The sequence below is a fragment of the Aedes albopictus genome, chromosome 3 (assembly GCF_035046485.1).
Source record: "Aedes albopictus strain Foshan chromosome 3, AalbF5, whole genome shotgun sequence".
Classification (NCBI taxonomy): Eukaryota; Metazoa; Arthropoda; class Insecta; order Diptera; family Culicidae; genus Aedes; species Aedes albopictus.
This window is the reverse complement of record NC_085138.1, coordinates 340,396,729-340,411,845: the sequence shown is the minus strand read 5'-3', so window position 1 is coordinate 340,411,845 and position 15,117 is coordinate 340,396,729. Positions and strand designations below refer to the sequence as shown.

Sequence of the window (15,117 nt, the reverse complement as noted above, 5' to 3'; positions counted from 1 at the left end):
TACATCGGAAATTCATGAAGAAATTCCTTCCGACAGAATTTCTCCTGGAATTTCTGAAGGAATTCTTCCTGGAATTTTCAAAAAAAAATCCTTTAGGAATTTCCAAAAGAGTTTCTCCAGGAATTTCCGAAGGAATTTCTCCGGGAATTTTTAAAGAAATTCCTCCAAGAATTTCCGAAGGAATTCCTCCAGGAATTTCCGAAATAATTGCTCCTCGAATTTCAGAAGGAATGCATCCAAGAGATTCCGGAGGGATTTCTCCAGGAATTTCCGAAGAAATTCCCCTAAGAATTTCCGAAAGAATTCCTGCAGGAATTTCCAAAGGAATTCCTCCATGAATCTTCAAACGAATTCGTCCAGTAATTTTCGAAGGAATTTCTCCCGGAATTTCTGAAAGATTTCCTCCAGGCATTTTTGAAGGAATTCCTAGCGGAATTTGTAAAGGAATTCCTCCATGAATTTTCCAGGGAATTCCTCTTGGAATTTCCAAAAATAAAATCCAAAAAAACTTTCCGAAAAAAAAATCTCCAGGAATTTCCGAAGGAATTTTTCCAGTAATTTCCGAAGAAATTATTCCAGCAATTTCCGAAGGAATTCCTCCTGGAATTTCCAAAGGAATTCGTCTAGTAATTTCCGAAGGAATTCCTCCAGGAACCATAAAAAGCATTCCTCTAAGAAGTTTAGAATGATTTTTTTTCCAGGAATGTCCTAAGGAATTCATCCAAGGTTTTTATCAGGAATTTCTCTATAGATTTCTGAAAGAATTCCTCCAGAAATTTCCGGAGGTGTTCATCCAAGATATTTCGAGGGAACTCCCCAAGGAATTTCCGAAGGAATTCCTCCAGAAATTTTTGAAGGAATTCCTTCTGGAATTTGTTAAGAAATTCCTCCAGGATTTTTTGAAGGAATTGCTTCAAGAATTTCCGAAGCAATTCCTCCCGGCATTTCCGAAAGAATTCCTCCAGGAATTCCTGAAGAAATTCCTTCTGGAATTTCCGAATGAATTCCTCCAGGAATCTCCAAAGGAATTCCTCCAGAAATTTCAAAAAGTATTCATCCAAGATTTTTCAAAGGACCTCGCCAAGGAACTTTCGATGGAATTCCTCCAGTAATTTCCGAACGAAGTCCTTCAGGAATTTCCGATGGAATTTCTCCAGAAATTTCCGAAGGAATTCTTCCAGGATTTTGCGAAGGGATTCCTCCAAGAATTTTGGAAGGAATTCCTCCAGGAATTTCCAATGGAATTCGTCCAGCAATTTCCGATGGATTTCCTTCAGAAATTCCCGAAAGAACTCCTCCAGGAATTCCAAAAGGAATTTCTCCTGGAATTTTCGAATGAATTCCTCCGGGAATCTCCAAAGGAATTCGTCCAGCAATTTCCGAAGGAATTCCTCCCGAAATTTCTAAAAGAATTCCTCCAGGATTTTTTTGAAGGAATTCCTAATGGAATTTCCGAAGGAATTCCTAATGGAATTTCCGAAGGAATTCCTCCCGGAATTTCCGAAGGAATTTCTTCCGGAATTTCCGAAGGAATTCCTTCAGGATTTTCCGAAGGAATTCTGCTTGGAATTTCCGACGGTATTTCTCCAGGAATTTCCAAAAAAAATCTAAAAAGAATTTCCGAAAAAAAAAATTCTACAGGAATTTCTGAAGGAATTTCTCAAGGAATTTCCGTAGGAATTCCTCCATGAATTTCCAAAAGAATTCGTCCAGCAATTTCCGAAGGAATTCCTCCAGTAATTGCCGAAGAAATTATTGCAGGAATTTCCGAAGGAATTCCTCCTGACATTTCCAATGAAATTCGTCCAGCAATTTCCAAAGGAATTCCTCCCGGAATTTCCGAAAGAATTTCTCCAGGAATTCCTAAAGGAATTCCACCTGGAATTCCAAAGGAATTCGTCCAGCAATTGTCGAAGGAATTCCTCCCGAAATTTCTGAAAAAAATCCTCCAGGAATTTCCGATAATAAAAAAAAACCTGAAAATGCCAATTTCAGTAAAATCAGAGCTAGTTTGTCAAGGTTCCCCGAATTCAGTGCCCCTTCACTGGTACAACCCCATGGGTGAATTCCTGGAGGAATTTCTGAGAAATCGCTTGAGCAATTAATGAATGTTGAAACAACTTCCAAAAGAATCTATGGAACTATTATTTAAGGAATCTCTGTTGAAATTTCTGAAGCTATTCTAGGAATATGGAAGAAGTCTCTAAGAGGACTTCTGGAGGAATTTCTAAGAAAATACATAGAGAATACCCGGCAGAATTTCTGATGAAATCTCTGTCAGAATTTCTGCAGGAATCTCTGCAAGAATGTCTACGGCTTTTCCGCGGGATTCCTTATAAGAACCTCTGAAAAATTCTGTAGGAAAATTTCTGAAGAAATCCTTGGATGATTTTCTCAGACTTTTACAAGAAATTCTTGGAGCAATTTCTAGAAGGGAAATGTCTTAATGGAACGTAAAAGAATTTTGGAAGTTTTCTTAATAATCTTGTAGAATTTCTAAATTTCAAATTTTGGAGAAAATTCTTTAGAAAGATTCGGAGAAAATTTTAAAGCACTTCTATATTTCTGATTGTTAATGTATCCGTAAATCATTACGAAAAAAATCCATGTGGTATTTTTCAGAAAGTTCATGGAAGGTTTTCTAGTTGAATGCTTTGAAAATTTTCTGGAGAAATCTCTATGAAAAAAAAATTTAAAAGGAATTCTTCAAATATTTTCTAAAGGAATCCTGGAATGGAATGGAAGCTATCCGTGCAAGACTTTTTTAAGAAGCTTTAAGAAATTTTTGAAGGACGTTCTAAAATCTAAAAGAATCCCTAGAAGATTTTGAAAAAGTATTTCTGAAGAGAAGACTGAATTTCTTCAGGATTTCCAGGGGGATTTTTAAAAGTAAATCTATGAGGAGTTTCCAAAGGAGTTCCTGAAAGAAATTCTTTAAAAATCCCGGAAGGATTTTTTTCAGGAACTCGTGATTTTTAAAATAAATCCTAGGATGGATTTCAACAAGGCTCCATGAAAGAATTACACTAAGGTCTTTTTTTACACGGGTAGTTTTTCTGCTTTAACTCGGTCAACTTTGAACCTACCTATCTGATTTTCCGTACACAGGTAGTACTAACCGTGTCTACCTGTGTACAAATTTTCATGTGAATTGGCTCAAAATTGACCGAGTTAAAGCAGAAAAACTATCCGTGTAAAAAAGACCTTTGAGTATGAAAAAATCTGTGGATGTTTTTTTTTTTTTTTCAAAGTAATCCTTGGAGAAATTTATAAATAAATCTCTGGAGGAAAATCTGTAGATATTTGTGAAGAAAGTATCAAAAGGGATCTTCTGAAAGCATTCCTCGAAAAAAATGTGAAGGAACCCCTAGGTCAGCAGAAATCCCAGGTATTCCAGGTATTCCAGGAGGCATTAGTCTTGGAATTTCTCCAAGGAATTTTGAACGTATTCTTAAACATATTCCTTCTGTGATACCTTCAAGGATTCCTCCAGAGATATCTCCAAGGTATTCTATGTGATTTTTCCAGAGATGTCTCAAGGATTCCTTTTGGAATTTCGCCGAAACTCATGCTAGGATACATTCAGATAGATATTCCTACTAAGATTTTTTCAGGTATTCTGCAATTTCTCAAATAATATCGGCTGAGATTTCTTCAGTAATTGCTTAAGAATCCACCAAGAATTCCTGCAGGAATTTCTTGAGTATTTCCAACAAGACTAACTGGTGAATTCCACCAGAAATTTCGGATGAATCGTTGAGTAAGTAGATTTCCGGTAGGAATTACTGGGTAAATACTAAGAAAAGTTTCTGGATGAATCCTTGTAGGAATCCCTGAAGGAATCACAGCTGAAAATTCCGAAGAAATATCTAGAGGAATCACATCAGATTTTTTTTTGTACGTGGGAATCTCAGCTGGAATTGCATGAGGAATTCCAATAAAAAAAATATGCAGAATTATTATCATTCCAGAAATTCCACTTGGAGCGTTTAATCAGTAAAATGAGAAAAGCATAAGAAGGTGTATTTCATCACAAAGAAAAACTTTAAAGAATACTCAAAAATTTCCAAAAATCATTAGAAAAAGTCATTAACACATTCTACCGTGACGTTACAACGTTTTGACGCCTTTTTGGTCTGATTTTTCACTATAACTCGAAAATTCGACCGTAAACCCTCAAATATTTTTGCATATTCGGAATCTGTTCGGATTTTTTGCAGAATCAGCACTTATTTCTTGTAGCAGTCTATAAAGAGCGGCTCAAACTGAAATTTTAATTGTTCCATTAGATGCTTAGTAATTATGTGATTTCAGAATTATTTGTGCAAACTTACAAATTTAGTTTCGCTGCTAGCCTCGTGAAACAATTTTGCTAGACGTATTCGATTCAGTGCCCAAAACGGTTTAGCACTAGCCTGTAGTTTTAAATAGCATCTTTAACAAATTCATTTAGCTTTTATAATTAAGAATACTTACTAAGTTAACGTTTAAACTAGTTTACAAACGCTTTTGGAGTACCCGAAACTACAGATGGTCGCGTGTAGTTCACCTAAACTAAAATATCCATTTTTAGGGGCTTATTTGAACATTTTACCTTTAAATTAAAGAGCAATAGCTTACTATATTACTGCATGAAAATGACCACTAAATTTTACTTATTTTATTAGTTTAAACAATAGAAATTCAATGATTTTAATAACTTTTAATAGCAACTTCATCCACTCTCAATTTAGGTTTTCTTTTTGTTCCTCATCCGTTTTGTTCAATTTATTCTCTAGATCGATGTATAGACTGGCGCACTCTAATCAGCCCAGTGGTGATGACAGAATCCATGTAAAATTTCCAATAAGTTTAATCTGCTCAACAGTTAAATTTCATTGGAAAAGCATGTTAAACATCAGAATTAGTAGCGTGACCTTACAACGTTGTAACGTCACGCTACTAATTCCCATTTTTAACATACTTTTTCAATGAAAACAAACTATTTAACAGATGAAACTTATAGGAAATTTTACAAGGAATCCGGATATGCAAAAATATTTGATGGTTCACGGTCGAATTTTCGAGTTACGGTGAAAAATCTGACCAAAAAGGCGTCTAAATGTTGTAACGTCACGGTAGAATGTGTGTATATTAGAAAATATATTATAAGGAGAAAGAAACGGGCCAGGGATTGAGCTCAGGACCTTCTGCATACGAATCAAAAGATGGTTAATGTATATAATTAAAAAAAAAAACATTTGGCTTCATTTGTTGCTAACACCTTGTTGAGAACGGTTCAACAAACTAGATCAAAGTAATGGTTTCCACAAGCTAAACATATACAGGGGATAGACAAAATGATCGGGACATGCAAAATTTTCTCTCTTCAAAAAATGTTCAACTAGCTGTAACTTTTCGAAAAGTGCATCAGATATTTTTACTGTAAGTTCATCAACTAGTTGTGTATCAGTGGTCAAAATTTGGAAAAGATCGGGCTATTCTACATGAAGTTATAAAGATTCTTGAAAAAGGTATAATTATTCGATAGCCAACTTTGAGCTGTTATATCTCCGGATTCAATGAACCGAATGCAATGAAATTTTGACCATTTATGACTCTTATAATGAACTTTGAAAAACGATAACTTAAAACGACTTAACTTAAAATTGTTAACAATAGAAAAATTTATAGTAATTTCATTTATTTTACGATTTTTCGGTAAATTGGTCTATTTTTAATATGCATCTCTTTACCTTTTCAATTTATTGGCAGCTATGTTGTTACTTTACTTCAAAACACATTTATATATAAGTCAATTAGAGGGAAAATAAATGAACTATAATTTGAATCTTGAATTTTGAAGCGATGTTGAAGTTTTGGATAATTTGGTATTTTATTAGAAAAATAATCTAATCGTTATAATTTTCTTCAGTGTTAGGAATTTTAGGTTAAGTCAAAGGTTTTTCATAGCTCATTATAAGAGTCATAAATGGTCAAAATTTCATTGCATTCGGTTCATTGAATCCGGAGATATAACAGCTCAAAGTAGGCTATCGAATAATAATACCTTTTTCAAGAATCTTTATAACTTCATGTAGAATAGCCCAATCTTTTCCAAATGTTGACCACTGATACACAACTAGTTGATGAACTTACAGTAAAAATATCTGATGCACTTTTCGAAAAGTTACAGCTAGTTGAACATTTTTTGAAAAGTGAATATTTTGCCTGTCCCGATCGTTTTGTCTATCCCCTAAACTAAACAGCAAACTAGAGATGGTAGGGTTTCAGATTTTACAGACCCGAACCCGTCCCGTACCCGAAAAATTTCAAATTTCAAAACCCGTGCCCGACCCGAGCCCGAGTTTTTTTTTTTGTCAAACTTGGACCCGACCCGAACTCGAAAAATTTTCGGCGGTCAAACCCGCATCCGACCTGAACAAGCGATGCGAGCGCCATCAGCGAGCGATTAGCGAACTATAGAACATTCAAACCAATCGTTAAAATATGAAAAAATGAGAGCTAAGTAGACTTAGACGCCTGTCTGTAGGGGAATTGTGGGTAAAATGAACAAGGGTAAAATGAACAACGATTGGGTTCTATGCAACAACATAAGTCATTGTACTTCTGCTGATATTGGGCCCTAAAATTAACCAAACTACTTTGAAATGACGAAAATAGCGAAAATTATGCAAACAATACGATCTGATGTAAAACTGAGCTAATCATAATTAAGGTCAATTCATCCATTACTTGCAATGTGTGATACCATATTTTAATAATTCACTCCTAAAACAAAATATTTAGTAAAGAAAAAAAAGTTTTTATTTTTAATGACATTTTAAAAGTAACTTTAAAACAAACAGAGCTTGGGGGTAAAATGACCAGTTGATTCAAACTATATATATTTTTTACAAGATTTTGTTCAAACTCGGAATATTGAAATCTCTCACGTATATCGTTACACAACTAGAGTAAAAAGTTAAGAAAACACATCTTACTTATTGTTATTATAAAATCCGCCCGTTTAAGTACATTTATTTCAAATAATTATTTTAAGGTATGCGCACAGCAAAATCTAGCCAAAGAAAATCAAGCAGTAATAATGAATTCTAACTTATTCCCAAACCAGAAGCATTTCATCATAAAAAAGCATTAATTGACTTTAAATCAACATCAAGACATTGTTGATTGGACTTATTATATCCGTCATCTCAGGCTTTGCGCTTGAGTCCTTGCGTAAAGTTTTGCACAGTACCTTCGATCGCTTGCCAAGAAATTTTTACCACCTTTGTGTCAAAATCAATCTTATTTTTCGATGAAAGCTGCCTTTCTTGACATTTTTCAAAGGTTCCAATTCACGGTTACTCAATATTGTTTAATTGGGTTGAGTTTTGAGGTGTATGAAATTTTACGATTTTAGAAAAAATGTTGTACAATTTCCACATAGTTTTCTGCATACAAACGCAAGGATTCTCCGCCATAAGCAGGGCACAAAAATCAATCCAAATCAATACACAATATCTAAGCTTTTGAAAAAGGGATGCCAGCCATTTTTTCCGACATTTCCCGTAGTGAAAAAGATGATTTGTTGTACATGTATTTTTGATAGTTCGGTTTTTCAAACCACAAATTCATATTGTTGACCAAACTATGCATTTCTTGATAAACTTTGATTATTTCTTGGTCTTAAGTTAATCTGCAGCCTTTCCACGTTGCAATGATGTATAGAACCGAATACTTGAAAGCTAACTCAAGTCTGCGGGGATGGTCGTTTTAATGTACATTGTCAGATTTTCAGCACGTTTGTGCAAAAACTTTTCGAGGACTTGTTGATCCCTTGACTCTATTTTAAACACAATGTGAAAATATCACCCGAAGTAAATATTTTTCGATTCCTTACACAATAAGCTTTCATTTGCGCCATAGGTTGCCACGATTCATTGAAAATTGTAAAAATTATATCCAAAATACGGTGGCTAGATTTTGCTGTGTGCATACCTTAGTACATTTCAAACTTTATATAAGAAGTTTTAAAATCGTAGCACTTACAATTTACATCAAATTTACTGACATGCAGTGCTGGCCGGGGAAAAGTTATTGGAAATGGATGAAGATGGTTATAAGTTCATTCGATTCTTAAACAGACAGATACCGAATATTTCCGTTTGTATTTATCATGCATGCTCACTAAGGTGGCCCACACTTATATGAAAAACAAAAATTTCGAAAAATGCCAAGTCTTACCTCCTCAATCAGTTGTTTTGGACTCCCAGAAGCTACGTTCAAAATTTGAGCAAAATCGGTTGAGCCTAAGGGGGCGCTCAAAACGCTTGAAGTTTGTATGGGAAAACTTGGCCAAATGTATGCAGAAATTTTAAGTTTTCGAATTTTGCCGCTAGGTGGCGCTGTAAGCGTTCAATAATCAAACCCTTTGGTATTATTGTAGCTGACTATATGCCAAACAACTTTGTCGAAGACCGCAAAGTGATCCAACGTCTGTGAAAAAAGTTATACCCTAGGAAAAGTGAGGATAAACTTTATTGTTATTTTTCCAATACATGTAAAGGAATAATATCAATAATGAAATCTCAATACTTTGCCTCACTTTGCCTAGGGTATAACTTTTTTCACAGCCGTCGGATCACTTCGCGGTCTTCGACAAAGTTCTCTGGCATATAGTCACCTACAATAATACCAAAGGGTTTGATCATTGAACGCTTTCAGCGCCACCTAGCGGCAAAATTCGAAAACTTAAAATTCCTGCATACATTTTGCCAAGTTTTCCCATACAAACTTCAAGCGTTTTGAGCGCCCCCTTAGGCTCAACCGATTTTGCTCAAATTTTGAACGTAGCTTCTGGGAGTCCAAAACAACTGATTGAGGAGGTAAGACTTGGTATTTTTCGAAATTTTGGTTTTTCATATAAGTGTGGGCCACCCTAATGCTCACTCGTGAAAACGATAGAAGCAAATGCAATGAAATTATAAAGACACATTCATTCAATTTATGCGATATTCGGTCTTAATGGCCGATGGATAACGACGATTCACGTGTCTTTTCACTTATTGATCCTGAAGAGCTCGGTAAGCTTAAACTAATATACATCTAATATGCTTAATTTAGGTTTTTTTTTTTCAAAATTTGTTTCAAAGGCTGTTGGTTATGTCCCTAATTATATTTATACATGCAGTTTTTCTTCTTTTATTAAAGGCTGTTCTTTGAATCTGTCGCTGTAAAATGCTGTAGAAATTTTGCAGTTCAAGTTTTATTCGAAAATGTCTCTTCTTTTAAACTTGCATGTAATTTCGATGTTATAGTTATTGCTATGAAAGCTGCAAGTATTTCAATCTGAAATTTTCGCTTCTTTTAAAAGTTTGCTCTTTACTTTAAGTAAACAACCTAATAACCATATCCCCACAACATTTGTTTTATGCATACATCATTTAGAACTGAATACTTGGTCTTGGCTGGCTTTTTGATGATGAGGATGATCGAAAAGATGTCTAGCCAAAAGATGATTTAGGACGAAAGTCATGAGGATAAATGCCAAATTTCCGCCAAGAATTTTAGGGTTATTAGCTTCTTCTTCTTCTTTGTGGCTCTACGTCCCCACTGGGACTTGGCCAGCCTCGCTTCAACTTAGTGTTCTTTGAGCACTTCCACAGTTATTAATTGAAGGGCTTTCTTTTCCTGCCATTGCATGAATTTGTATATTGTGATGCAAGTACAATGATACACTATGCCCAGGGAGTTGAGAAAATTTTCCCGACGGAACGGGAATTGAACCCGCCGTCTCCGGAATGGCGATCCATAGCCTTAACCAGTAGGCTAACTGGGGACCCTAGTTGTGTACGAGTTACAACAGAAATTCCTCCAGGGATTTCTTTAGAAAATTCTATAGAGATTTACCATATTTTTTCGGGACTTTTCTAGATTTTATCTCCGGCAAAAATCTGCAGAATTTCCTTCAAGCATTCTCTCAAACGATTTTCCAAGGATAAAATCTCCGGAATTCGCTTTGGAAATCGCTCTTTTGGAAAATATTTTAAGAGTTCTTTTAAAAAAAATTGCATAGATTGTTCCAGGAATTCATCTCCGAATTTCTTCAGTTTTTGTCATAGTGATTCCTCTAGAAAATTTTCAAAGCATTCATATAGAAAACCTTTCATGAACTTTCTCAAAAATCCTTAATGATTTTTTTAGAAAATGATTCACGGATATATAAGAAATCAGAAATTCAGAAGTCCTTCAAATTTTTTTAGAAGCTTTCTAAAGAATTTTCTCTAAGGATTGCTATAGAAAATATACAAAAGATTATCAAGGAAATTCCCAAGACTTCTGTACATTCCTTTAGATATTCCTCAAAGACATTTCTTTTCCAGAATTTGCTCCAAAGATTTCTAAAAAATGTCATATGGAGCGTCCATAAATGACGTAGCATTTTGTGGCGCATATCTTTCTATACCTAATACATGGCTCGTCACACAATCCCAGATTCACCCTCTCCTATAAAATGCTACGTCATTTATGGACACTCCCTTAGAAAATGCTCTAAGGATTCCTTCAGATTTTTTTCTACAGATTATTTCAGAGACTTCAATTTCTTGAGGTGTGTGCTAACGTAAGAACCTCGACAATACACATAAAACGGGACGCGAGACAGGACACAACATTATAGTTCTTACAACAAATTAAAAGAAATTAAATTGAATTCCTTTTAATTTGTTGTGAGAACTACAAGTGTTGTGTCCTGTCTCGCGTTGCGTTTTATGTGCATTATTTCAGAGATTCTTATAAGGATTCTTATGAAAAGGCTGGACAGTTTGCACTCAAGTTTTACAATATTTGATGAACATATAATGCACTAGTAGGACAAAAGTTAATAGGAGTGGTGTATAATGTGAGCAGGAAGTTTGAAATTTGATGTTTCTGTTATTACACTGTTGATTACCATTTTCCATTTTTATGTTCAGTCAGAGTGGACCAAGTACAACAGTTCAATTTCACATGAAGGTTAGTCAATTAATGAGTTATTTAAGAATTCTTAACTTGAACATTGAATAGCTAACAACTTTTGAAGCGACTCACTCAAAGTGCAAATTTTCGGTATACCAATCCGTGTGGTCAATTATGAATTTCAAATAACTCAACGTACATATGTACAGATGGGTAAATTATTGGTTAAATTGGGAAAAAATCCACAGCTCAGGTGAGATTTGAACTCACGACCCTTATTCGCTAGACAAGTGCTTTACCAACTAAGCTACCGAGCCAATTAATGACCCGGCAACCTAGTTGTCATAAGGTTCAATTCTAATCTCATCGATCTATATCATCTTCCCCTAAACTGCAAATATAACCATCTCTGTTGTACATATGTACGAAGAGCGAAAGCGATTAGTTTATTGTTTGAAACTGTTTGCCTATCGTACAGGCGACGCTTCCTCAACCACTTGTAGAGGAAGAACAATGCTACCTGGAAGGCGATCAAACGCGTCGTTCGCATTCTGTTTGATACGACGGATAACTACGTAGAGGTAGATGCTCGAAAACAACTCACTCAAAGTGCAAATTTTCGGTATACCAATCCGTGTGGTCAATTATGCATAATTTCGCTTTCGCTCTTCGTACATATGTACAACAGAGATGGTTATATTTGCGGTTTAGGGGAAGATGATATAGATTGATGAGATTAGAATTGAACCTTATGACAACTAGGTTGCCGGGTCATTAATTGGCTCGGTAGCTTAGTTGGTAAAGCACTTGTCTAGCGAATAAGGGTCGTGAGTTCAAATCTCACCTGAGCTGTGGATTTTTTCCCAATTTAACCAATAATTCTTTCAGAGGACTGGCGTTTTTCAATAATTCGTTCAGACAGAGTGAATCAAGTACACAATTCTTAAATAACCGGTAAAATATTTTTTTTCTTGAAACGGGTATTGGTACAATTCAATATGATGCCCATTAGCTACTCAACTAACATATTTTGATTTGGAAAAGATTACGAAGAATAAGGTTATTTCAACTATTTTTCTTAGAGACATGGTCCACTCTGTCTGCACGCGAAATGCCACAATAAGCTTCAACACGATGATCTGTAAAATACGATACTGACCATAATAAAATGGATTTTCACGTGCTTTCTTGATCATTAATCATCAGAAAATGCGTTATGGAGTCATACAATTTGGAAACGTATTATATTTTGATGATAAACTATTTTGATTATTGGATTTAAACTAAAACATATTTTTCCAATTCTCTTAACATCAAGCATTTGGTCCACTCTGACTGAACACTATAATCGATTTTCGCAGTTCAATCAAATGAAAATTGTGCTACAACTCCCGTTGATTGTAACATTAAGAATATCGGGTGAATGTTCCAAGTAGCTAAAGTAATTCTTAATCAAATGCCTTAAAAATCTAATATTCGTCAATTTTGTTACTTGGTCCCCTCTGACTTAACGCCGACCATATATTCCTAGAATTACTTCAGAAATTTTAGCAGGGATTTCTTTTAAACTTTTTCCTACGATTCTTTCAGAAGTTTTTTTCCAGCAGTTTCTTTAGGAATTGCTCAAGCGGTTCCTTCAGTCAGAGATTCGTCCAAGAATTCATTCATGGGAATGTACCAGTAAAGGGGCGCTGAAATCGAGTACTTTGACTAACTTACTCTGATTTTGCCATGACAGCACTGGCAAATAATTTATCACACATCTTATCAGTAATCAGCCGAAGCATTAAAATGACTTTTTTATGGAATTGTTACAAATTTTGGAATTCAATCTGCTAAGTACACGACAAAACAGTATAAGGCATCTACTAAAATATCAGGAATATATTACAATTCTCGGTGTGGAAGTAATATGAAATTTTCAAATACGTTTGTTAGATAGCTTTGAGGAAAAGTCTGTCATTGTTAAGATTCTATAAAAAAAATCATCGCCAGGGAATCACCCAATATACTGCGCTTATCGTGATCATCGACAAAGCACGAGATATTCATTGAAAAAATGAAATGGGGAAGGGAAGTATAAGATTAAGATAAATATATAAAACTAAGTATGTCATGAAGTATGCTTTGGCGCCATGATGAGTGCTCCATCAAACAATTTATTGATATGAAGTTCTCCGCGTGTCTAAAGGCTGAACATCCCTGCATTCTAAGTCATCATAATACAAACTGCAAGTCTTAAACTGAATGGAAATTAAAAATTTTACCATTAAAATGTACATAAAATCGAGGTAAATTGTATATAAAATAAAAGTACATAAAATCGAGGGTCCACTAAATCGAGGTATGCCTGATTACTTTACTTTCCCTAAAAAACTGTAAGAAAATGGCCGAAATTGACCAGATATGTATGAGCTGCTAAAAATCTACTTTTAGACTATGGGAGTGTTTCAGCGCTTATTCATATTTATCTAAGTGCAACTTATACCCACCTCATATCAATGACGGAGAAACATTGAGTTGTAATTAGGCAAATACTTCTGGAGTTAAAATCTGTATAGTTTAAGTGATTCACGTAAACTACACAGAAAAAAACTGTTGTGTAATATTACATGTGAACTACTGCAACCCGATCAATACGTCGGTTGCATGAATATTATTACATCGGACGATGTACACATAAAAACAAAAGAATTTACATCAAAACGATGTAATCGTATAGGACTCGTGATTATATTGATTATTTAGTTTATCGGAATGAAACATCGGGCGAGTTGCATTTATTTTTTGCTGTGTATGAACATGTTTTCCAATAAGTGTATAGAGACAGGAAACAAATTTCCCATTCACATTTAAATATCGCAAGATGAAATTTCATCCCTCTAGGGGTCGATACTGCTCCGCTCGATTTAATTCCATTCAAAAGTTACTATCTCCAGTAGCCACCGAACTGGCAATTGGTAGCACACAAAAAACTAACCTAATTCCATCCCTCAAACTCCACCTCCATCCATCCCCAACAAAACGTAAAACTACCACCAGTAGCTAGGTGTAGATCATCTACCACACCGGAAGCACAAGGCGGGGGCTGTTGGTGGATATGGTCTTGTTTAACCACCCACGAATTAAAAACGGTTGGACGGTCGGCAACGGCGTGCGGCGACAGCCAGCCGGGGAAGATCCGGCCCGGCTTTTCATATCCATCGTTCGATATGGCGCACATAGCTACACTTTGGAAAGTCTCTGTAGAGACCGCAGGGCTCGGCTAGTCCTCATGAAAAAGGAGGGGGAATGCAAACAAACAAAGAACTTGACCAACCTTTTCTCCGCCAACACACCTCCACGTCACCGGGACACCACCGGGTGGATTCAGCAGCAATTCCGCTGTATGCAGTCCCGCTCCGGAACGTATTCACGGTCGTCCTTGGAAACACCCTTAAGGCTTGAACTTCGTCGTTGCCAATAACGATGTGGATGTATGTAGTAGGTATACGATATCAGGTTGGGAATGAGCAATTTCTATTCACATTTTTAACGACTGCTCTTCACTGCAGTAACACCGGGGTTGTAAAGCTTCTCTTCTTAGCCGTTCAAGTTGAACATCCACTTATAGACTGCTTTTTATTTTAATCACTAGATGCGTAATAAATTTCCATTGAATGGGATTTCTTCTATGTTTAACACTGATTAATTGAAGCACATCAACACATCGAAACCACCATAGAGAATTGAAACTATAGAAACCATCCTTCGATCGTTGGCAATCCCACTCGAATTACTTCACCATGGATACTTTTTCTTTTATCTGAAGTACACTACAATAGAAGCGCGTATCGCGTATCGAACACTCAGCGAGAAAGTATTTCCGAACCGACTGAATCGCGCGCTGGGACGATACTGACTGTGACACGGATACCGGAGACTGGTCCTTGCTTCACGCTGCAGCACAACACTGATAATGATAAAATGATCTACATATGTACCAGCGTGGAGCCGGCCTTCTTCGTATCAGTACTAAAGTCAGACAACCGGTTCTAAATCCTGCTCAGCTCACGAATCTCTCACCAACTCCCGATAACATAGCTCAGAGAGCGCCGCCCCAGCTGGCAATCAAAACAAAAACTCAACAAGTGGGTGGCAGCTGGGAGGGCGTCCGGGCTGGGAAAACTGCATCTA

General features: G+C 35.9%; 1 protein-coding gene across 3 annotated transcripts in view; it reads right to left on the bottom strand.

Annotated features, from left to right (window-relative positions):
- LOC109424672 (prolactin-releasing peptide receptor) overlaps positions 1-14,879 on the bottom strand; it is a 561,567-nt gene extending 546,688 nt beyond the window's left edge. For all 3 annotated transcript variants that reach the window (XR_009995745.1, XR_009995746.1, XM_062843101.1), the window contains exon 1: positions 14,261-14,879. The gene's annotated coding sequence lies outside the window, so the exon portion shown is untranslated. The remainder of the gene's footprint in view (positions 1-14,260) is intronic.
- Positions 14,880-15,117: the final 238 nt, after the last annotated feature.